Source organism: Dipodomys merriami, unplaced genomic scaffold (assembly GCF_024711535.1).
Source record: "Dipodomys merriami isolate MVZ:Mamm:240054 unplaced genomic scaffold, mDipMer1.0.p SCAF_146, whole genome shotgun sequence".
Classification (NCBI taxonomy): domain Eukaryota; kingdom Metazoa; phylum Chordata; class Mammalia; order Rodentia; family Heteromyidae; genus Dipodomys; species Dipodomys merriami.
Genome location: NW_027202782.1, coordinates 1,315,983 through 1,340,321, shown reverse-complemented (window position 1 = coordinate 1,340,321; position 24,339 = coordinate 1,315,983). Strand labels below are relative to the sequence as shown.

Genomic DNA, 24,339 nt, shown 5'->3' with positions numbered 1-24,339 from the left:
CAATAATAATAATAATAATAATAATAATAATAATAATAATAAAGACTCTCAAATTATTCCAAAAAGCCACAATAAAATGGCAATCACTTGAAATGGGGAGATATACCCAAATAACCACCTAAGTTTATTATTACAGTGGGTGTTTATGATTCACTTTCAAATAAACATTATAGTTTCTTTCTCTATTTACCTACAAATATTATGGTATATGTAGCTTCAATAAATAAAACAAACTTTAAAAAGTACTTTTTCTTGATGTTTTCCCCTATGACCCACAGACAATTCTTCTATTATCAAACTTCTTAAAGAATTGTCTAGTTTATAGTCATTGTATGTCTACTAATTTCCTAAATTGCTTTTAATACACACATTGTAATTCTTCTACTCTTTAAACTACAATAGTTTAAAAAACTCTTAGTACCACCTCAACAGATTTCCAATGCTACTATCTCCATGATCCCATCTACTCTTAAGACCTTACAAGGTTTAAAAGAAGACCGGGAGAATTTATGTATTTAATCACTATCTCAATAATTCTGAAAAAGGTATTCTGTCTACATTAGAAAACTAAGGCCATCTTAACTTTCCAATAATGAAATTCACCTTTTCTTTTTTTTTTTGTAATTGTCAGACCTTGGCTCTCTTTCTCAAAATTGGCTTTTTTTTTTTTTAATTTTTGTGGGAGGGATAGGGGAACTGATTAACTGGAGATAAGAATTTTGTCTGTCTGTGCTGGCTCTGAACCATGATCCACAGATCTCAGCATCCTGATAGCTAGGACTATAGACAAAACATGCAGAAAGGGTGATAGCAAGAAAGGATTCTGAAGTGTTGGAGTAGAATTAGTTGTAGCTCTGTCAAGTTTTTAAATGTCTATACATAGACTTCGAAATAGATTCAGATGTGTGTGTGTGTGTGTGTGTATATATATATATATATATATATATATATACATACATACTGTACATCAATTTCCTAGTAATGATTTCTAGGATAAGCACCTATATCTTTGTTTCTAAAACACATATGTATTGAAATAAATCAGGACTCCTTGTTGAAAGAAATGATTTCAGAGTGGGGCCAGAAAACTTCAATATATGCCTGGAATATTTTATAAAACAAACCAAGAATGAGGGCTTATCTGGAAGACATGAGAGCCAACCTGAGTAGGTTCCCACTAACAAAATCTGGGGCCATTTGAGCATCAAAATAAAACTAAAAAACAAAAACAAAAAACCAACAACATAGTAACTAATTAACTACCAAAGAGGAACAGAATTTTGTGTGAAGTATATATTTATATAAACAAATTCATAAATAAATGTCTGAAAAAGGAGGAAATCTTTAAGTAGAATGCCAACAAACAGATGGCCTTCTTCATAGTGGTGGCTAACTCAGAAGTAATCAGGGGACCCTTATGATAATGTTTACAAGATGATGAGCAAAACTGGCTGGCATAGTTCTGGGTTATCTTCCCACAGAAGAATTAATAACAGAAGAGGAGGGAAAGGGGAAGGGAGGGGAGGGAAGGGGAGGGGAGGGGAGGGGAGGGGAAGAAAGTAGCTCAGTCAGCCTAGTAGTGTATGATCCTGAGTTTGATCCTATGTATCAGAGGGATTGACAATTCACTTTGGGCAGGGGGAAAGCAGGGGAGGGGAAAGGAAGGGAGGGAAGGGGAGGGGAGGGGAGGGGAGGGGAGGGAAGGGGAGGGGAGGGGAGGGGAGGAGAGGGGAGGGGAGGGGAGGGGAGGGGAGGGATGTAGCTCAGTTAGCCTAGTAGTATATGATCCTGAGTTTGATCCCATGAATCATAGAGGGATCGACAATTCACCTTGGGCAGAAGGAAAGGAGTACCTGTCATAAGAAGGAAGCTTTGGGTTCAATCCCTAATACAGAACAAAAAAGGACATGATTTAAATGTTTGTTTTTGTTTTTGTTTTTTTGGGGGTCTGGTCATGGGGCCTGAACTCTGGGCCTGGGCGCTGTCCCTCAGCTCTTCAGCTCAAGGCTAGCACTCTACCACTTGAGTCACAGCACTTCCGGCTTTTTTCTTTTTGTTTATATGGTGCTGAGGAATCGAACCCAGGGCCTCATGCATGCAAGGCAAGCGCTCTACCACTGAGCCATCTTCCCAGCCCCATGTTTGTTTGTTTTTTTAACTGTAGAAAACCTTTCAAACATGAACATACAAGGTGTACAAGGTTATACACCACCAGTGGTGGAACAATATTGTGTATCTCCTAGTGATGCACCAAGAAGAGCATTATCGTCCTTCTACAGCATTCCTGCCAACAATGTACTATCTGCATATGCAACCATGGCATGGACCAATGTAGGAGGACATATTATAGAATAAAAGTACTACACTGCTTTAAGCTGTCAATGTCACAAAAGACAGGAATACTGAAAAGTTGTTTTTAACTAAATAAGACAAGACATTGACAATTAAATGCAATGTGTGATCCTAAATGAGTGCCTAGATGAAAAGGAAAAATAGAGGTAACTGTTAAAAAGCTGGGAAAATCTGAATAGAATCTTCGGATGTGGTTTGTTTGTTTTTTGGGGGGAGAGGGGGTTGTTTTGTTTTTTGTCAGTCCTGGGGCTTGAACTCTGGACCTGGGCGCTATCTCTGAGTTCTTCAGCTCAAGGCTAGCGCTCTTCCACTTGAGCCATAGTGCCACTTCCAGTTTTCTGGTTTATTGGAGATAATCTCACAGACTGCCTGGGCTGGCTTTGAACTGTGATCCTCAGCTCTCAGCCTCCACAGAAGCTAGGATTACAGATGTGAGCCACAGATGTCCAGCGCATCTTGAATCTGAAGTTAAGTGTTGATTTCTGAAGTTAATGTTGATTTACTGATTTGGTAGTTATATTGGAGATCCATATTCTATAGACACTAGAACTTTTTTTTCTCTCTCTCTAGTATTAGAGATTAAACGGAGAGCCCCATGCTTGCTAAGCAAGTGCGTTACCACAAGTCATGACCCCAGCACCTAACGAGAATATTTAGGAGTGAAGAACATTATGTCTACAACTTACTGTCAAATGATTCAGAAAATTCTAGTAAGACTACAAATGGTGCATTATCTAAAAACGGGGAAATGGGAGATGAAAATGAAGGAAAAATTAGATAATTAGGTAGTTTCATGGAAGCTTGAGAATCCAATTAGATAGAGCTGAAGAGGAAAAGGATCAAAACTATATAAAGGTGACCTCCGAACATTGGGAAGGAATCACTAAACCCACAACATACAATAACAGCCAAGCATAAAATGTTCCAGGCTCATCTCATACATACATACATACATACATACATACATACATACATACATACATACAATAGTTAATTTTAAAATTTGGTTGAAGGGGACTCAGAAACAATTTATACTTTCCTTGAGACATCATTAGATTTGAAAATATTTCAAAAATTAATTTAAAAAGTTCAATGAAAACTCATGACAACCTTGGTGCCTAGCAAAGTACCTGGCTTACTTAAGGTACTGTACTCAATGAAAATTATTTGGCCTTTCCATTCCCTAAAAAGGGAAGTTGCCAAAGAGCACATTTATCACTAACTTCCAACATTTTTCTCCTTCACTCAAATCCAAATAAACTCTCAATTCAAATGAAATGACCTCATCAGTTACCAGTTCTTACATCTTTGTTTCCCCATTTCTAGTTCTTATTTCTCACCTAGACCACTGCAACAGCATCTTGTCTAATCCTTGTATCATCCTTCCATCTTTGTGCCATTACTACTAGAAGTCAAGAGTTAATTTTTAAAATCTATATTTAATCTTATTCCGTTACTCAAATTCCTGTAATTGCTCTTAGTGCTAAAGCTCATTTCCTAGGCAAGTGTACCCAAGCTATTTCACATACATATATTCACATTCACTCACAATGAAGTAGTAAATACTAGGAGTAAGGGAAGAAAGGGGATTAAAGGAGAACTGTAACGGCTTTAAGACTTGATTAATTCATTTTTATTACATAGTGGGAATTCCAAAGTGAATAGGTAGACTTTCCAACACTTATATCCTCTAAAACTGCTTTCCCCAAACCATTTCCCAACTTGGGAAAAACGATAATTCTTTTTGCTTTGTTTTAGTACATTGGGATAAACCAAGGAGATTACATAAATGCCAAAAGAAACCATACTAAGAACTTCAATCTGTTCAACTGTGTGCTCTATTTATTCCAAGGGCAATATGATCCAACTCATTGTTCAAGCACAACACTCACTACACTTCCTCTCTACCAGTCAACACTCATGCCCACATAAACACACAGAATAACACACAAGAGCAAACACTCATATCCACCCAGAGACAGGCATATACAAGACAACTTGGATTTCTCCAAGCACTACGAATCCTCTTATACTTCTGATTTTTTGTAATGTTGTTCTTTCTCCTCAGATCAATTCCAACTCATTCATCAAGACTACACTCAAATGCCATTTCTCTTTTCCCTCAGATCTTATTAAACTGTCATGCTGAAGTGTTTATTGACATGTGTGACCAGCCTAGAATTTAAACTCAAGGATAAGCATCTGCTATATTTATCTTGAATACAATTCTTCCTACTATAATATTAATATTTAATTAATATGTAAGGAAATAGCTACATCATTCTCCAATAAACCAAAATTTTCAAAAATATAATTATTAAAATTACTGTTTTAATTATACCACAAAATAGCATTTTTCCCCCAAAGCAAGAACACCTACTATAGGAACTTCTATAAGAGGGATTTAACATACCCTCAACCATTATCCTGGCCCTATAAGAGTTGAGAAAATAATAATGTCTAGCAAGAATAATAAATCAGTTATAATAAATCAGTTGAATCATTTAAATTATATTCAAGAACCTGAGAATGGGAAAATAGCAAAAACTATTAATACCAATTACCATTAACTGATCAGATGATCTCTTCTATTTAAAGTACAGTCCTAGAGGCTTTTTATATATTATCTTAATCCTTGCAACAAGTGGAGGCCAACAAACTCAGAGATCATACTATTTGCCAAGGTCCGTTAAGACCAGATTAGCCACTTCCGGTTTTCTCTTGGTAGTTTATGATAAGAGTCTCATAGACTTTCCTGCCTGGACTAGATTCAAACTGAGTTGCTTAGATCTCAGCCTCCAAAGTAGCTAGGATTCCAGAGGTGAGCCACCAGTACCCAGCACAACTGTTTAAAATATACAATTCCTGAACAATGGATTGAACTAAGTATAACAAAAAGAAAAAGAAAAAACTTTTGAATTTTCTTAATTTAGTGAATAACATAATAATTGAAGAAAAATCATAAGAAGAATATACTAAGCTATATCTAAACATTTATTAACCCCAAGGTCCTTAATACCAGGACTCAAACCCTGATCATTATTGTTGAATTTAGTAGCACTGTTCCAGAAAAAAAGGTAAATTCTGAGGAAGCCTTAAAGAGTAGGCACAGGTACTGAAAAGAATTAGGGATGTTTAAACTGAGGGCACAAGACTAGAAGGAAAAGCAAGAATGAAATACAGGAGACAGATGAAATTGGGGAAAGCCTTCAAGGACTAGCAGGCAAATTCAGCATTAATCTCATAACTATACATATCTTAAATGGGAAGCTGGCTGGCTGAAATACTGTCTTTAAATATCCAAAATCTGTCCAAAACAATGTACTGCCTCAGGTTATACAATGTTTTCACCAAACAATTATGTATGGCAGAAGATAGGTGTCCATAACCCACTGTCTTCTAATGTGCTTTATACAATCTTCTCAAAAATAGGAACAGATGAGGGCTGGGAAGGTGGCTCAGTGGTAGAGTACTTGCCTTGCATGCTCGAGGCCCTGGGTTCGATTCCTCAGCACCACATAAGCAAAAAGAAAAAAACCGGAAGTGGCGCTGTGGCTCAAGTGGTAGAGTGCTAGCCTTGAGCTGAAGAGCTGAGGGACAGTGCCCAGGCCCAGAGTTCAGGCCCCACGACCGGACCCAAAAAAAAAAAAAAAAAAGAAACAGATGAAACAAAACTTCTTATAGGAGGAATGCATATATTAGGAAAGGAAGACCCTTTCAGATGTTTATGAATATTAATACCATTGTACATTTTAGTATAAATTAAAGAATTTCATAGCAAAAAGGGGCCGTAGAGATAATCTTGGATTTTCTAGAAAGCCAGGTCTAAAACTATACTGTTGGATATTGTATCTAGTAGTCATAGTATTTAAAATTGCTAAAATTAAATAAAAATTTAAATTCAGTTTCTCACTTACACCAGTAACATTTCAAGTGCTCCATACCCTCATATGGTTAATGACTACCATGTATCTAACAATGTAGCAAAATATATGTCATATTTGTCATTTTACTTCAACAAAGCTGAGAAGGGGGAGGTGGATATTTCTGTCATTGCACAAAGCTTAACTGGACAGCACTGACCTAACAAATAAGCTTTAGAGTCAGACAGATGTAGTTTGAATTTGTCTTTTTGTGAATGGCCCAAGGTACTAATAGTACAAAGTACACCTGATGATTAAATGGGGTAACATGAAAAATACCATGTACACTGTTTGGTACTTAACAGACAATTAATACTGATACAATAGATACTTGGTATCTGAAGGCTGAGTTAAGAGAAAACCACCAATGCTTGGAATGCAGAGAGTTCAATACTCAAATTTACCTATGTTTGTAAGGTAGAGGTCTGCACACCCACAACTTGAAACTTGCATGAAGTAGGTTACATTACTGTCACAAAAACTAATGTATACATTAAGGGTTCACCTAACAACTAGATTTTTATTCTCTATATCTTAAATACTATGGATGCTTTCTGTTTTTCATACAAAAAACACTAAGTTCTGCTAACATGTCTCTCAACAAATTAACAATTTTCACTTTAGCACTTAAATAAAGCATGTTATATGCCCTTTTTGGTTAAAAAGAATTTTTTTTTTGGACTCCACTTGCTTTTTGTAAGGCATATTTTCACAAAATTAAGGACAAGGAACCACTCGGAATAATCAGACAACAATTTAAACACAACTAATGATAACTGGTGAGTTGCAGAATTCATGTGCAGGAATTTCCAAGTTTGGTTTCTGAAATTTCTTTTGATTTTATTTACCTTTTGACCTTGCTTAGTCAAAACCACATGTAATAAATCCATGAATAATGCAGGCTTATTGTACTCTTGCCTTCTGAACTCTTTGTTTCTACTACTTTATATAAACCTACTGTATTAGAAGATACTAATAAACCACAACAAATAAATGAAAAGATACAATGACCCATCCAAATCAATATCTTCCTCTAGAGATAGTCCACAGTGTATATTTTTTCATTCTAATTCTTTTAATTTTTTTTTGGTTGGTTGTGGGGCCTGGATTCTTGGCCTGGGCACTGTCCCTCAGCTCTTCAGCTCAAGGCTGGCACTCTTACCACTTGAGCCACAGTACATTTCCAACTTTTTCTGCTTATATGGTGCTGAGGAATCAAACCCAGGGCCTCATGCATGCAAGGCAAGCACTCTATCACTGAGCCACCTTCCCAGCCTTTACTAATTCTTTTAAATACTTGTACTTCTCTTCCAGTGTTTCTACTTAGAAATAATGAAGAATGAACATGAGAGAAAATACCCCTAAGTCAAGAGTGTAATAAACTTTCCTCTTTCTACCCATTCCATTTTATATTTACACTAACTTATGCAAAAGGTAAGAAACTATGCTGTTCCTAGCAACTGTTCTTGTACACCAGTGAAAATTCTACATTATATTCTTTCTCACCATTTGTAATAATTGTTAGATGAAGAAGTAAGGACAGCTTCCTCCTACAAAACTTTTCTGGCCAAAAAAAAAAAGGATTTCAAGGACCCTCAACTAGTCTTCAAGGCTTGGTAGCTTATAATAGGAAAGCAGTGGTTTAACATAACTGGAACATAGAAGTCCAGATAAATGCAGCAACCCAGAAAAACAAAATTCAGCTCAGTATGAAAACTGGTGCAATTCTACCAATAAGCAAATTTTTTTTTTTTTTTTTTTTGGATCCAGTCGTGGGGCCTGAACTCTGGGCCTGGGCGCTGTCCCTCAGCTCTTCAGCTCAAGGCTAGCGCTCTACCACTTGAGCCACAGCGCCACTTCCGGCTTTTTTCTTTTTGCTTATGTGGTGCTGAGGAATCGAACCCAGGGCCTCAGGCATGCAAGGCAAGCGCTCTACCACTGAGCCACCTTCCCAGCCCCCCAATAAGCAAATTTTATACAGAAGTGATCATTCATGTTTAACTACATTAAGTCATACAAACTTGCATTACTAGTATTTTTCATTACTAGCAATAATACTTTAAAGAACTTAATCAGAACTTCTGGCCATTTGCCTTTAAACACTCACCAAACAAATCAAGATTTCCATGAATTTTTTTCTCACTGTATAAAAATGACTATATTGAACTGAGTATGATGGCATATACCCGTAGTCCCAATACTTAGGAAAATGAAGCAGAAGATCATAAGGACTACTACTAGCCTGGGCTACATAGGGGAACTCTGTATCAAAAAAGTGGCCATATTACCTTTCAGAAATGGAAAGGTAGCTGTGCCTTCCTTAAATTACACAGTACTCATATTCTGTTGGTTAAAAATCCTCTTTAGGAGCTGAATGCCAGTCTCTCACACCTGAAATCTTAGCTACTCAGAAGACTGAGATCTACACAGGGAAGTCTATGAGACACTTATCTTCAATTAACCACCAAAAAAGCTGGAAGTGGAGCTGTGGTTCAAGTGGTAGACCACTAGCCTGGAGCACAAAAGCTCAGGGACAGTGCCTAGGCCTTGAGTTCAAGCCCCAGGGCCAGGAAAAAAAAAATCAATTTTTACTTAGGCTAGGCACTAGTGGTTCACGCCTTATAATCCTGATGTGGGAGGATGAGATAAGAATTGTCATTCAAATCTTGCCAAGGCAAAAAAGCTTGTGAGACCTCATCTTGAGAGAGAAAAAAAAAAAAAGGTGGACAGAGTATTGGTCACCAGTAAACCCAGTACCATGGGAAGCTAAATAGGAAATCAAAGTTCAGGCCTGCCTGGGACAAAAGGAAGACTGTATCTAGAAAATAACCAGGCCTTTAAAAACTCAAGTAGTAGAGTACCTGCCTGCCTAAAAATTTCAAAGTCCTGAGTTCAAACTCCAGTACCACAAAAAAAAACTTAAAAATATTACCAGTGATTCCCCTTTGAGAGTTTAGAGCAAGTCATAAATATTAAACCAGTAAAAATAATATACATTATTCTACCACATTATAACCCTATGTTTAAGAGATCAAAACTAAAGTATCTAACTACACAAGCAGAGCATTTGGTAACTGCCAATGGGAGTTATATAAGTAAAAGGAAAAAGGTTTCATTACTACATAAGCTTACTATCTCACTTTATACATTTAAAATAAAAAGTTAGGCATCTACACCTGAACTAAAATAAATCTGTTTCTGTAATTCATTTTAAAGTCCGTTAGTAATAATGAAGTGTACATTGGTCACAGCAGAATAGTTCAAATGAGTTTTCCTGAGCCTGCATTCTAAGTACATCCGACCCAGAAAGTATTTTTAGCAAGTGTGTTCAATCAATGCTGGTTTAATGCCTAGCCTAAATTAGAAATTAGGTGTCATAAATTTAAAGTAACAATGCTACTAGGGACAATTTAAAGATACCAAAATAGGACATAAGGAAAAAAAAAAAAAGCAAGCCCCAAGTTTGATACAATTTATTTAAAGCCCAGAACCTAAGATATTAGAAAACAGACCATAAAAAAGGCACATCTTCCTCTATTACTACTTTTGAGGAATAGGTGATTTTTTTTCACTTGGTAAGTTATAACTTACTCACTATTAAGAAAAAATACAAAATAGCAATAGCCTCCCTGTTTTAAAAAGCTCTTGCAAAATATTAATTAGCCAAACTGCAAATATCCTCATGTTAAAAAAAAATCATGTTGTTCTTATAAACCAGTTGAGATGACTATTAACATGTGTATTGCAGAAGTAGACACACATGCCATAAGAAATTGTGAAGCAACACAAAAATAGTTTTGGGGGTAATCGCAGCAGAAATGTATTCTGTTCTGTACCCACAAAATGGGTAAAATAGTTGTGTACAATATGTAAAGTTTTGCTTTTAAAACGCATTTTCTTTGAAAGTTAAATTAATATTATCCAATTTAAGATTTAACTAATGTTGCTCTAGTCCAAGCACATTTCTGATTCTGAATAACTTATTTTAGCTCAACCATCCCCATTAAAAAAAAATGAAAAACAATTTTCAACCTCTGGAACGTTAAAGTTCAAAAAACCTAGATTTAAAAATGTTCAGAGGCCAGGTGGTGGTGGCTCACGCCGGTAAGCCTTGCTACTCAAGAGTCTGAGATCCGAGGATCCTGGCTGAAAGTTGTTGAGACTCTCTCCAATTAACTATACCAAAAAGCCAGAAATGGTGCTGAGGCTCAAAGTAGCAGCACTAGCCTAGCGCACAAAAGCTCAGGGACCGTGCCAAAGCTCCGAGTTCGAGCCCTAGAATTATCAAGGCTCCCCCTTCCCCCGCCCCCCCCCATTATGTGCGCGCGAGTGCGCGCGCGCGCACGCACACACACACACACACACACACACACACACACACACACACACACAAACACACACGTACGTTCTGGCTTTTAGTGTTGGAGTCTTCTATTGAAATTGAATTTTACAAGTTGGACACATGGCTTTTGGAGGTTTTTATTTTCCTCTATAGACTTATTTTGAGTGTGACCAATGAGCTCCACTACGTCAGTTGAGACCAAGATCTGGTCGTATACTTTTATTCCTTCCATTTCTTTTTCTTAAGCAAGCTAGAATGTTACCGATAGGACAGGCACTCCCGAAACAAGCCCTTTGAAAGAAATCCTACAGATCGTCCTTGTACCTACTGATGTCACTCTATGATGTAAGCCCAGACAGAAAAGTCTCCCATCCTTAAGTTTCGCAGAAAACAGCCACACACATATCTGGTCCGCAACCTGTCTCATTTTTTAAGGAAGCCCTTGGAAATGCATGGGTACAAGTTTGGCTCCATCTCCTCTTTCTGACACAAGTGCAAATTCTTCACAAGTATATACTGGTAGAATCGTGAGGCTTAAAACTTAAATTGGTAGGGACAATGCCAGAAGCGCTGGTGGTGCACCCATGTTTTTTTTTTTTTTGAAGGAAGAAAATACACGAAGGAAGAAGAAAAAGGAAGAATTATTCCACCAACCACCGAAAACTCTGTGTGATTAATGCCTTACTTGGGAGTTTGGGTCGCGGGGACACGTTCCATCCCTCGTCCCCGGGCCCTCCCAGGACCGAGATCCTAACTCTAACCCCGGCGAGCTCCGGGAGCGGAGGTCCCAAGAAGAAAGGAGAACGAACGCATCCTTTCTCCCCTCCCTCCGTCGAAATCAACCCGGTAACCTCGGGCTATCTGGCTCGCCTCCCGCAGGCCACAGGCGCCCCAGGTAGCAAGCCCCGCGGGCGCCGATCGCGGGCGAGGGACCGGCGCGAGAACCGAGGGTCTCTTACCTTCGTATCACAGCCGCGTCCTCTCGGCTGGAGAAAAAAAAAAAGAGCCAAAAAAAACCCCTCGAGGATCGGGTGCATCCAGGAGACGCGCGTCCGCCGCGCCGCGCCGCGCCGCGCCGCGCCTGGGGCTCCCTCAGCGCCCCCCGAGCTGCAGCCGCCGCCGCAGCGGCCGCCACACGGCCCCCAGCCGCCGGTACCACCTCATGCTGCGGGGCGGCCGCGGGCGGCGGGCGCGCCCTCTCCCACCTCCCGGCGGAGGGGGGGGACGGGGGAGGGATGAGATAATCCACACACCCCCAAAAGTGCCGTGGGGGAGGGGAGAGAACGGGGGGGGGGGCCGGGGGGCTGGCCCCGAACTGCCGACCCTCCCGCCGAAGCTAAGTCCCTTCCCGTACCGGCCCAGGCCCGATTCCAGCCCCCGGGGGCCTGGGAGTCCTGCGAGAACAATGTAGGGGGGCCGCGAGGAGCGGGAAAGCGCGAGGCGCGAGGCGGCGGGTAATCCCGGGCAGCGCTCGTGTGAGGGAGTGCGAGCGGCGCGCCGTCACCCCCCCTCTTCCTCCTCCCTTTCTTCCTCCTCCTCCTCCTCCTCCTCCGTCTCCACCTCCACCTCCCTCTAGCACACCCAGTCTCCTAGGCCGCAGCATAGCAACCGAACATGGCGGCTGCGCAAGCGCGGCCAGTCAGCAGCCTGGATCGGCGGCGGCAGCAACAGGAGGCGGTCTCGCGAGAGTCTCGGCCACGCCCCTTTCTACTGAGCTCTTGGAGGGGAGGCTGCACCAACCCGGAGCAGAGGGCCACGCAGGTGCGGGAGAGGCCGGATTTAGGAAGGTGGGGAAGGCGGGCCCTAGCGGAGGGGGCGGAGCGCTCTGGCCCGCCCCTTGACAGCGCCGCGATTGGTTTGGAATGTCACCTAGCTCCTCCCCTGCCTCCCGCGCGTTGCTTTTACCCAGGAGATTCCATCTAGGGGCGAAGAACCTAAACATGAATGGGAGAAACCTCACCTCTGGCACCAAGTCGCCCCAACTTCAGTGCTAACAAAGGATATAGATGTTGGGGCACAGTTTTGCATTATTGCTCCCTTCAAATGTACACTCTAAAAGCAACATTCAGCTAGAAAAGCAAACCTTTAAGATGCTTTTACAGCGCCAGAACAAAGTGCTTAATCTAATCTGATAACGTTAATGTGGTGTTATCAGGCTAGGGGTTTCAACCAAATACTTAATTGGTGATATAAACTTATAGGCGGTAGTGCAGATATCTGTGGGTAATCTGAGCTGCAATGGAGAAAGTAGCGATTTGGATGTCACACTCCCTTTTGCCTCTTTTTGTCGGTGTTCTTTCCCGTTGCCAGGCACTTCTTACTTGACCTTGCTCTAAGCTTCAGCCCTCTTTATTTAAAAAATAAGTAACTTCAGAAATTACGTTCTTTCGTGCTGACAAAATTACTGTTTACCGATCGTTTTGGATGATGGATCTATGGAAAACAGCAATTTCTGTGGAAGACAACCCTCCTCATCCTTCATCCCTGCCTTTTCCATTTGAAAAAGATAAAAGGGAAATGTCGGTCCATATTTTTTCCTATTTTACCTTCCTCTCCTACTTACTTTTCCTCCCAGATCTCAGTTCTAACCTTTTCTTATTCTTTCCAATACGCATTCTTGCCGTTAGCTCTCAGTTTTTAATACCTTTATTTAGGCTTTTGCTAAAATGCTCTTCCCCTCAACTCCACCAATTTCCACCACCTCCAATAAAAGATCACAGGTGAGGTGGTACACGTCTGTGATCACAGGCTTGAGGAGGCTGAGACAGGAGATTCTAGAGTTGGGATCCAGCCTGACTTACATAAGGAAACCCTGTCTCATAAAAAAGGGAGAGGGGATGGGATAGGGTAACAGATAGGAATGCCACCAGAAGCAAGTAATTCCTTCCTTCTTGGACATTTATACCTGGTATAAGTATTCTTATCAGTCTTTCTGCTATTCCATGGTTTGATCACTACTACTGTTACTGGAAAGAAAGAATCTCTCTTTAGTCATCTTTCTATCTTCTATAATGCCTGGTGATGCTGCCTGGTAAGAAAGAAAGGAAGAAAGGGGGGGCGGGAATCTTTAGGCTTGCCCCATCACTACATTTACTACATTGGATGGTTCATCAAAAACTGAGCTGAGAAATGCACATACCCATCCACCACCTGGGCATCTAGACCTAGGGTGGATCTGACACTATAATTCTTACATGCTCCCCAATCCCTGGACCAACCTTGGAAATAGGAAAGATTCTTTAAACTCAAGTCAAAATATATATTTGCTGTTTTCTTACCAAAAATATATAAATGATTACTCTTACTTAAATTATGTCTTTTTAAACTAATATATTTTGGAGTCTTTAATTCCCATTTCCTGCATAGGAAGTAGGAAATCTTTCTCTTTTTACTGTAAACTGGACTGGCTCTTGAGCCATCTAGTTGGAACCTGTCATTTCCCTTAATGGTATACTTTCTCTCTTTCTCTCTCTCATAAACTCTTTGCTTTGTCATTTGAAAAAAAAATATTTTAATACCTAGTCTAAATCATGTAATGACTACCTTGTCACTGAACACCACATTTGACTTTGTATTTGGCACCAACTACAATATTAGAGGTAAGTTCCATATTCTCATCCCAAGAGACAATTTAATTTCAGCAAAACAACATCATCCATCACATTACATGTATAATATTAATTGAATTTTAAATTTTTTAATTCAATTTGTAAAATTGCTTTAGTTTTATAGATGTACAAAGCTTTGGAAGTAATAAATGTATGATTAGTTTAATATTTATGGCTAAAAATGTAATTAGGATAATTTAACAGTTGGAGGTTAGCAAGACTTTTTCTTTTTTCTTTCTTTTTTTTTAAATTAAAAGTGGTCTTAAGCCAGGTGCTGGTGGCTCACACCTGTAATCCTAGTTACTCAAAGATTATTGTTCAAAGCCAGCCTGGGCAGGAACCTCTGTAAGACTCTTATTTCTAATTAACCACCAAAAAAGCCAGAAGTAGAGGTGTGGTTCAAGTGGTAGAGTGCCAGCCTTGAGCAAACAACGCTAAAGAACAGCACCAAGATGCCGAGTTCAAGCCTCAGTATAGGCACATACATACAAAAAAGGGGGCCTTAAATGTTATTAGATATTGACAGATACTGCTATTGATTGGTTTTTTCTTTTGCCAACAACCTGCCCTTGACTGTGCTTTGAAAGATTAAGAGCAAGATCTTGTACATACTTGGAGATGATTGGCAGACAGGGTAAACTCCCCCCCCCACCCCCTCCCTTGCTTTGTGTGGTTGATAGTAACACCTCTCTAACTTTGAGTAGGGAGGGCCAGGAGAGAATAGGCTTTCATTCTAGACTGTTTAGCCAAGCCCAACCACCTGGGCCTTGGCATTGACCACAGGCAGCGACAATGGGAGAGAAGCTGTGAATAGTGACTGACTCACCAGCCATCATTACCATCAGTAATTTGGGAGCACCTTTTTGGAAGAAATGAGTAACCCCGGGATCAATGAGGGTATCATGGATGAGAACACGAAAGAAAGTAGAACTCCTCTTATTAGGCACAGCCCAGACAAATACGCATTATAACTTAAAAAGCAAAAATATAGCCAGGCACTAGTGATTCATACTTGTAATCCTGTCTACTAAGGAAGCTGAGATCTGAGGATCACTGAGCTGTGGCTCAAGTGGTAGAGCACTAGCCTTGAGCAAAAGGAGCTCAGGACTGAGTTCAAGCCCCAGGACTGGGTGAATGCATGTGCATACATAGTTTCTCTCTCTCTCTCTCTCTCTCTCTCTCTCTCTCTCTCTCTCTCTCTCTCTCTCTCTCTCTCTCTCTCTCTCTCTCTCTCTCTCTCTCTCTCTCTCTCTCTCTCTCTTTCTCTCTCTCTCTCTCTCTCTCTCTCTCTCTCTCTCTCTCTCTCTCTCTCTCTCTCTCTCTCTCTCTCTCTCTCACACACACACACACACACACACACACATACACCATGGCTTAAAATGACTTGGTTTTGTTGCCTAAACTGGTGTGGTGAGGTGAGGAATACAAGGTACAAATGAGTTAGACAAATGTGTCCCAACCTGGTCTCTGAAATGAGACCTTGGATGGATATCTGTCTGCTTTAGCTGGACAATTAGAGAAAGCAGAATGTTACCTTTTTACTTGCCTAGAATATTCATGCCTAACTTTTAGGTTAAGCAAAGCAAAGAAACCAAGGAAATTTAAACCTTTAAAGAAATACCATATTTTCTTTTAAAAAAACCCAACTGTTTTAAAATTTGTTCTTTTCTTTTTTGTACTAAAGATCAAATGCAAAGGCTTACATATGTGAGGCAAACACTCTACCACTGAGCTAAAACCCCCAGCTCTTTTTTTTTGTTTTGTTTTTACTGTTTGTTTGAAACAGGGTCTTCCTTCATGCTGACCTCAACACCCTCTGCATCTCAGGCTGTCCTTAAACTTCTTCTGTCAAAGCTTCCTGAGTGCGAGGAATACAGGCATCTATCACTATGCTCTGCTTCAATATACTTTTCTACTTTGGAATTTTTTTTTTTTTGGGGTCCAGTTGTGGGGCCTGAACTCTGGGCCTGGGCGCTATCCCTCAGCTCTTCAGCTCAAGGCTAGCATTCTACCACTTGAGCCACAGCGCCACTTCGGCTTTTTTCTTTTTGCTTATGTGGGGCTGAGGAATCAAACCCAGGGCTTCAGGCATGCAAGGCAAGCGCTCTACCACTGAGCCACCTTTCCAGCCCCTACTTTGGAATTTTTTAAACTTTATTATATTGACTTTCCTACTCCTACTGTTGCTATAACAGAGTGCCACAACTTTAGTGACTTTAAACCATACACATTTATTATAATTCTGGACATAAGAAGTCCAAAAAAATGGTTGTATTGCTTGGGAAGTCCTGGGAAGAGAAATTTATCCTTTGCCTTTTCTAGAGCCTCTAGAAGTCTCATGCCTCTATGGCTTTCTTCAAACCCAGCAGTTTGGAATCTTCAAATCTTTCTTTCATTACTAGTTCTGCTTACTCCTACTCTTTTACATCTATTCAATAAGGAAACTTTTGATTGCACTGAATTCACCTCGTAATCCAGGATATCATCCTTATCTCATCATTTTTAACTTAGTCACATCTGCAAAACCTCTTTTATGATGTAAAGCCATATTTTCATGGTGTAAAGTCACAAGGGCACAATTGAAAACCATTATTCTGTTTGCCAGGATCTCTAATACTACATATTTTTACCTCTTAGTTTGTTCATTTTTGTGCTAGAACTCAGGGCTCCCTACTCTTGCTTTGCTTTTTTACTCAGGGCTGGTGCTCTTCCATTTAAGTCATGCTTCCAGTTCTAGTTTTTTGCTAGTTAATTGGAAATCAGTCTCTTGGATTTGTCTGACCAGACTGACTTTGGACTGTCATACTCAGATCTCATCCTCCTAAGTAGCTAGGATTACAGGTGTGAGCCCCCAGTGCCCAGCTAACTTAGTCTTCATAATTCCTATTCATTAAAAACAAAACACTTATTGCTCACTTACAATTTCCTTGGCACTGGAATTATAGATGAGAAGTGGCCATTGTCTACTTCTTACCTGTATTCCTAAGCCACCTTGTGGCTTGTTAGTGAGTTGTGAATCAACTTACTGGATCATAAGCAGAGTTTTGAGAAAAGGAAACAAACTGGAGTCAGTAGGATTAGCTAGTCAGTAGCTAGGATTACAGGTGTAATTTCAGGAGGCTGAAATTTGAGGATAATGGTTTGAAACCAGAATGGGCAGAAAAGTCCTTGTTAGACAATTATCTCCAATTAACCACTCAAAAACCAGAAGTGGTGCTGTGGCTCAAGTAGTAGAGCACTAACCTTGAGTATAAGAGGCTCAAGGACAGTGCCCAGGCCCTGACTTCAAGCCCCACGACTAACAAAAAACAAAACAAAACAACCAAAAAACTAGAATAGACAAGAAAAAACTAGAATGCAATGCACAAATGAAGGTAAGTATTATACTGTAAAACCATAACTGTAGTTATGTGTTTGCATGTATGTGTGTTACAACATAAAAGTCATTTCTTTCCTTCTTTCTTTCTTTTTCCTTTCTTTCTTTCTTTCTTTCTCTTTCTTTCTTCCTTTCTTTCTCTTTTACTTTCTGTGGATGTGGTAGTCAGAAGACAAAGAGCTTTTATTCTGAAGGGAGGATGATTACATAAAATAAAGAACCCAAAGTAGAATGATAAATATGTCTATAGATGGAACTATAAACTTTATGAGTATAGAACTATGATGTTTCACTGTTATGTCATTATATCTAATGTGGAGATAAAACTCGATCTTAGTCATTATTTTCCAATCAATTAATGAATGGGTGGGCCTAGGGAAGCAGCAGATGGAGACTAATTACTAGCAGATTCTATGATTTTGTTTGTTTTTGTTTGTTCTTCAGTGCTGAGGTTGGAACTCTGGGCCTGGAGCAAGATAGGCAAGTGATCTATCATGAGGTTCTATCCCCAGGCCAGGGTGCTTTTGTTTTTTTACTGATGGCCATGGACAGGAGGAATAAAGTTTGAAGAAAATAATAGTATACAATATTATGTGCAGAGCCTGGGAGAGGGAACCCTGAGGGACCTTGAGTGACATCTAGTGGATTCTTTCATCAACTGAGAGACACCATCTGAGCAATCTCCTTCCTATGGGTGAAGTCTTAATGATCTACAGTTTGCTTTAGAAAAGAGGGATGAAATGGGGAGGGAGATAGACTCTATCAACACATGGTGTATAATTCTTGCTTTGAAGGTAGATGAAAACTGTAGACTTATTTGTCTGTGTTCTTTAGGTGTTGGCTTTATTCTCAGCTTGCAACTAGATTGGAAAATCTTGATTGATCTTCATGACTTTGTGAAGTGTAAAACACACTTGCGCTGGGCTGGCTGGCTTGTTTTAATTGTTCATTCAACCAGTGTCCATTAATTGGCTACCACCAACTTTAAGGGTTTCTATCCCTGGCTCCCTGTTAGCAATACCAAGGAATATTTAATTAAATTTTTAATTAAAAGAGATTCTTGCCCTACAGTAATCATACCCCTAAGCTCTTTTAACTGGTTGGAGGTTGGGGTGTGGCTGAAGCTTCTCTCTAGACCCCCATGTAAATGTTGTTCTCAACTCTCAAGAGGTTTCTACTGTCCAACAGTGTTAAGGGCCATAGTTCTATTGCACAAGCACGAAAGGTCACAAGCATCAGCTTAAAACATAGATCCCTGTTCTTTAATTCATTCTCCTTGACTACCTTCAGCAAAGGCACTATCATTCATGGACCAACATGTCTATAAAATGTAAATAAAACAAATGGCCATGAAATGAAATGAAAAGACAAAGACATCTAATTGCTTTTTTAAAAACTAGATTCAATAGATATTCATTATTTGGATAAATTTCTCTAAAAGGTTCTCAGTGATTATTCTCAATTTCCGTATTTATGTTATTGAGAATCAGTAACAAGGCATTCATTAGGTGGCACTTTGAGCCACATTGCTGGAGGTTATATTTTGAATGGAGTAGGGACAAGAGGACAGGGGAGATGCAAAATATACAAGCTGGACAAAATATTTTGGCTGGACACACCGGTGCTCCTTGCATTTGAGAGCAGATCTACTGACCTCTCACTGTGGCCTCTGTGTCAGCAGATTCCCATGGGCCTCCAGGACCTGAGTTTTGACTACTTGAAAGTTTGATTTTATCAGAACATACAAGATCAAACTCTTGACCCTGTTCATATGATGAACTTTTAAAGAAATAGGTCTTTTAAAGAGAAATAGGTCTTTCCCACTGGTATTTCTATAACAATAGCCTCTTTTGATGGTCTAGGAATGAGAAGGTTATTTAGGAACAAGGACTGGAAACGTTCCATGCCCCACAATACAGCACCTCCCGCTAAAGTGATGATAGTCCTGACACTCACGTGTCTCTCCCTTTGGCAATGTTTAAAAAGCCCTTGCTAGGCATCATTGGCTCATACCTGTAATTCTAGCTACTCAGGAGGCTGAAATCTGAGGATCATGGTTCAAAGCCAGCCTGGGCAGGGAAGTATGTGAGATACTTTTTTCCAAATAACCACCAAAAAGCTGGAAGTGGAGCTATGGCTCGAGTGGTAGAGCACTAGCCTTGAGCAAAAAAGCTCAGGGATAGTGCCCAGGCCCTGAGTTCAAGCCCCAAGAGTGGTTAAAAAAAAAAAGCACAGACTTTGCCAGCTTATCATACTTCTACCATGTTCCATCTGTCTGTCACCACGAGAAGCAGGCAGACAGGTTCAATGTACCAGCTTGAGTGTCTCTTTCTCTGGTTTTAAACCACAGATATGTCAAGTTACCTTAGATAGCTTGGGTAATCCCCAGGCTTGGACTGACAATGGTTTGTTATCTATACTCAGCACAGAAATGGTCCACAGACATATTCATCCAATTCAAACTGATTACTTCTTTTCACTCTTATATTTGGTCTTGTCCTTCGCCTGCAATGCCTTTTCTTCTCATTCTTTGCCAAATTTCTCTTCACTTTTTGGATTTCTGCTGTCAAGCTGGCTCTCCCAGAAGCCTGAGCAATCTCCCTATCAATCCCCCCAAGGTTCAACTCTGCCCTAGCAAAGCACTAAGCCCAATGCTGTGTTGAACCAGTTTCTTCCACCATTCTTTTATGCTCTTTTTTTTTTTTTTTTTGGGGTCCAGTTGTGGGGCTTGAACTCTGGGCCTGGGCACTGTCCCTCAGCTCTTCAGCTCAAGGCTAGCACTCTACCACTTGCGCCACAGCGCCACTTCCGGCTTTTTTCTTATGTGGTGCTGAGGAATCGAACCCAGGGCCTTGAGCATGCAAGGCAAGTGCTCTACCACTGAGCCACCTTCCCAGCCCTCTTTTATGCTCTTTTGAACAGTGATCTTTTCTTTCATTTACCCTTGGGTCTCCTTACATAGTAGATCTTTAAAAAAAGTTTTGACGAAATAGACTGATTCACACACACACACACACACACACACACACACACACACACACACACACACACACACACACACACACACACACACACACACATTTAGTTCTATTCCCAATGGATGATTTTATGGCCAGGAGTGGTAGGAGATATGACTAACTTCTGATCTTGGAATTTTTTTTTTTTTTTTTTTTGGTCCGGTCGTGGGGCCTGAACTCTGGGCCTGGGCGCTGACCCTCAGCTCTTCAGCTCAAGGCTAGCGCTCTGCCACTTGAGCCACAGTGCCACTTCCGGCTTTTTTTTTCTTTTTTTGCTTATATGGTGCTGAGGAATCGAACCCAGAGCCTCAGGCATGCAAGGCAAGTGCTCTACCTCTGAGCCATCTTCCCAGCCCTGTGATCTTGGAAATTTTGATGGTGGTGATAGGTTATAACTATTTAATATAAAGCATTGGCAATTTTGCTGCTGGATGTCAGAGAGCTTGTTTTATTGAGAGTTAAGTTGAAAAATGTGAGTATTAACTGATAGGTGATGGATTTGTATAAGAAGGGAAGAATGATGAATGAGGAAGTCAGTGACTGAAGAAAGACTAATTTCATGCTATTGAGGAAGGAGAAATTCGATTTGGACTCCAATGAAACCCAGAAGACGAGTTAAAACAGTGACAGTGTCTTCCCATGAGGGGCATTTCAGACTCACCACAATTCTTTCACCTTCCATTTCCCACTCAATTCTGCTTTGTCACTTACGCCCTTTGTAAGTCCCATCTGTGCTGCTGGGGCTGGGAAGATGGCTTAGTGGTTGAGTGTTTCCTTGCATGCATGAGGCCCTGGGTTCCATTCCTCAGCACCACATAAGCAGAAAAAGCTGGAAGTGGTGCTGTGGCTCAAATGGTAGAGCACTAGCCTTGAGCTGAAGAGCTGAGGGACAGCACCCAGGCCCAGAGTTCAGGCCTCAAGACTGGAAAAAAAAAATTTGCTGCTGTGACAACACTGGTACTGGGAGAGTCTGCCTCATGCCTAATGTGCAGGGAAAGGAAACTCAGAAGTCTGTTGTAATTGGGTAGATATGAGATACTAGAGATCTGATATGCTATCATTACATATTTAACAAGTATAAATTATGGTTCTAATTTTAGAACTAATTTTAGAAGTTTTGCTTGAGGTAAAGCAAGACTTCTAATGGTTTAGATTTCAAAAGCTTCTTACAGGCCATAAACTGATGAATTCATGCCTGTAATCCTAGCTACTCAGGAAGCTGAGATCTGAGAACTGAGATTCAAAGCTAGCAAGGACAGAAAAGGCCAAGAGACTCTATCCCTAATTAACTAGCAAAAGTCTCTGGCTGAAGGTATGACTCAAATTGTAGAGTACCAGTCCTGAGTTCAGGCTCTGAGTTCAAGCCTGGGTACCAGTAAAAACAACAACAACAACAACAACAACAACACCCCACACACACACACTTTTTTACATATCACCAGCCTAAGTGCGTAATATTTTGCTGTGGCCTAATGATATTAATCGAAAAAACTATACTACCTTAACAATCTTAAAGGCATTCAGTAAATCGTACTACCACATGAGCCTTGCCTCCAACCCTACAATATTTTTCTTCAATCTGTACACTCAGCACTGTGTGTGTGTGTGTGTGTGTGTGTGTGTGTGTGTGTGTGTGAGTGTGTGTTATATTTTACTCTCTTTAGATTGATCTTAGAATTAAAAAAACATCTAGCTGGGTGCTGGTATGTTACACCTGTAATCTTAACCACTCAGGAAGCTGAGATCTGAGGATCACAAATGGAAGCCAGCCCAGGTAGAAAAGTCCATGAGCCTCTTATCTCTAATAATACCTAAAAAGCTGGAAGTGGAGATGTGGTTCAAGTGGTAGAACACTAGCCTTTTCTTTTCCTTTTTTTGGTCGGTCGTAGGGCTTGAACTCTGGGCCTGAGCGCTGTCTCTCAGCTCTTCAGCTCAAGGCTAGCATTCTACCACTTGAGCCACAGTGCCTCTTCCAGAACACTAGCCTTGAACAACAACAACAACAACAACAACAACAAACCTGCTCATCATGAATGAGACAAATGAAAGTCTCTTTGTTCAAAGTCAGTCAACATCATAACTCCTTTAGGTTCTTATAATACCAATACTTGCTCTGAATATTAACACTATATCTTATTTGAACATCAAATTTTGGGGGTGGGGAGAGGGAGAGAAAGAGACAAGGAGAAGGTGAAGGTAAGGGAGAGGAGGGCAGGGCAAGACTTAAATTGAAGGCTTACATTTTTTGTGCATTATTCCTTCCTATTAATAACAGTGTAACTAATGAACCAGCCCAAACAGGTCTATGTTCCTTCCTGAAATATAAACCCAGGTGTCCCCTGGCACGCATAAAGATACTATATAGTAAGTAGAAAATCACATGTCAAGGCAATTTTCAATTAGAGGAAACTGCAAGTGCAAATGAGTCATACAGATTTATAGGTTGTTAAAATCAAATTTAGAATTAGCTGAAGGAATCTGGAAATGAGGAAAAGAAATATAGAATGTCAGACATACAAACCTCTCTTTTCTGTATTGTTCCTGCATTTATTTTGTTTGCCAGATCCTTGTTAATGCCAGGAAGGCACCAATGATATCAGGCTGGATTTGATGTGGGAAAAAGGTTGCAAAGAAAGGTGTATAGTCACTTTCTATTCACAATGACCCATTTTTTTGTGGGCTGGCCCTGCTCTGTGAATTCCTCAGGCTCTTTCTAGCTCCCTTCCTCTGCCATCCCTAGGTGTAGTACTCGTCTTCGTGGTCTAGATTGGTTGATCAGAGTTCCAACACATCCATCCAGATTCCAGACAGAAGAGACAAAGATAAGGCAGCAATGACAAGGTGCCTATGATATGAGGGAAGGTTTCCTAAAGGTGCCATACACCTTTTCAACCCAGCCTGAGGTTCAGAATGATACACACTGGGATGCAAGAGAGAGCCTAGAAACCATGGTCTTTCCTCCAGAACTTCCATCTTGTCTGCTAAAATGTAGGGCTTCTCCTCTTCTGCCATTGAGAGTCCAGGGGAGGCTGGTTGCTGGAGATGCGTAGTAAGTAGCACCCACTGCAATAGAGAATGATTGATTGTTGGTGACTCCAGCTTTAGGGCCCAAGACTTCAGCTCATCTCCATCTCACTCATAGTATTTCCACTGTGTGTTGTAATTGACAAAAGCTTTCATGTATATGTATATATATATATATATATATATGCACAGTATATATATGCATATACACATATATATGATCCAGTTTTAAAGTGTATCACATTTTACTTGTATCAATATATATTACATATAAGACAGATACCTTTACTGATGACAGACAGCATTCAAACTTGGGCCCTCCTTTCTGCCCAGAGTTAACTACTGTCATCAGTTTCATGGCTTCTACTTGGTCTCTTTCTATCAGGTATTCAGGGAAGAGTTGCTGGAGTTCCTGCTGGCATGGAGATGTCTTCAGTCTCCATAGATAGGTTATCTATGGTGTTCAATGACCTGGTAACCTACTTCCAACCCTTTGAGTCTCCATTAAATATATTTCTTTTGCCCTACTAGGAATTGAACCCATGCCAAGCAGGTGTTCTACCACTGAACTGCACCTCTAGCACTCTCCATGTAAATTTAACATGGTTCTGCTAACTCAGAGCTCTGGTCCATTGCTTTGATTGAAGCAAGTTTTTTTTGTTTTTGTTTTTTGTCTGTCTCGGGGCTTGAACTCCAG

The 24,339-nt window shown here is 40.4% G+C and overlaps 1 protein-coding gene across 5 annotated transcripts in view; it reads right to left on the bottom strand.

Moving 5' to 3' along the window:
• The window catches only part of Ptpn4 (protein tyrosine phosphatase non-receptor type 4), a 146,442-nt gene extending 134,326 nt beyond the window's left edge, over positions 1 to 12,116 (bottom strand). For 2 of the 5 annotated variants that reach the window (XM_070021870.1, XM_070021871.1), the window contains exon 1: positions 11,577 to 11,895. The gene's annotated coding sequence lies outside the window, so the exon portion shown is untranslated. Of the gene's footprint in view, positions 1 to 11,576; positions 11,896 to 11,971 lie in introns of those variants that run through there. The other 3 variants (XM_070021873.1, XM_070021874.1, XM_070021869.1) reach the window with 2 other exon arrangements.
• Between the last annotated feature and the right edge of the window lie 12,223 nt (positions 12,117 to 24,339).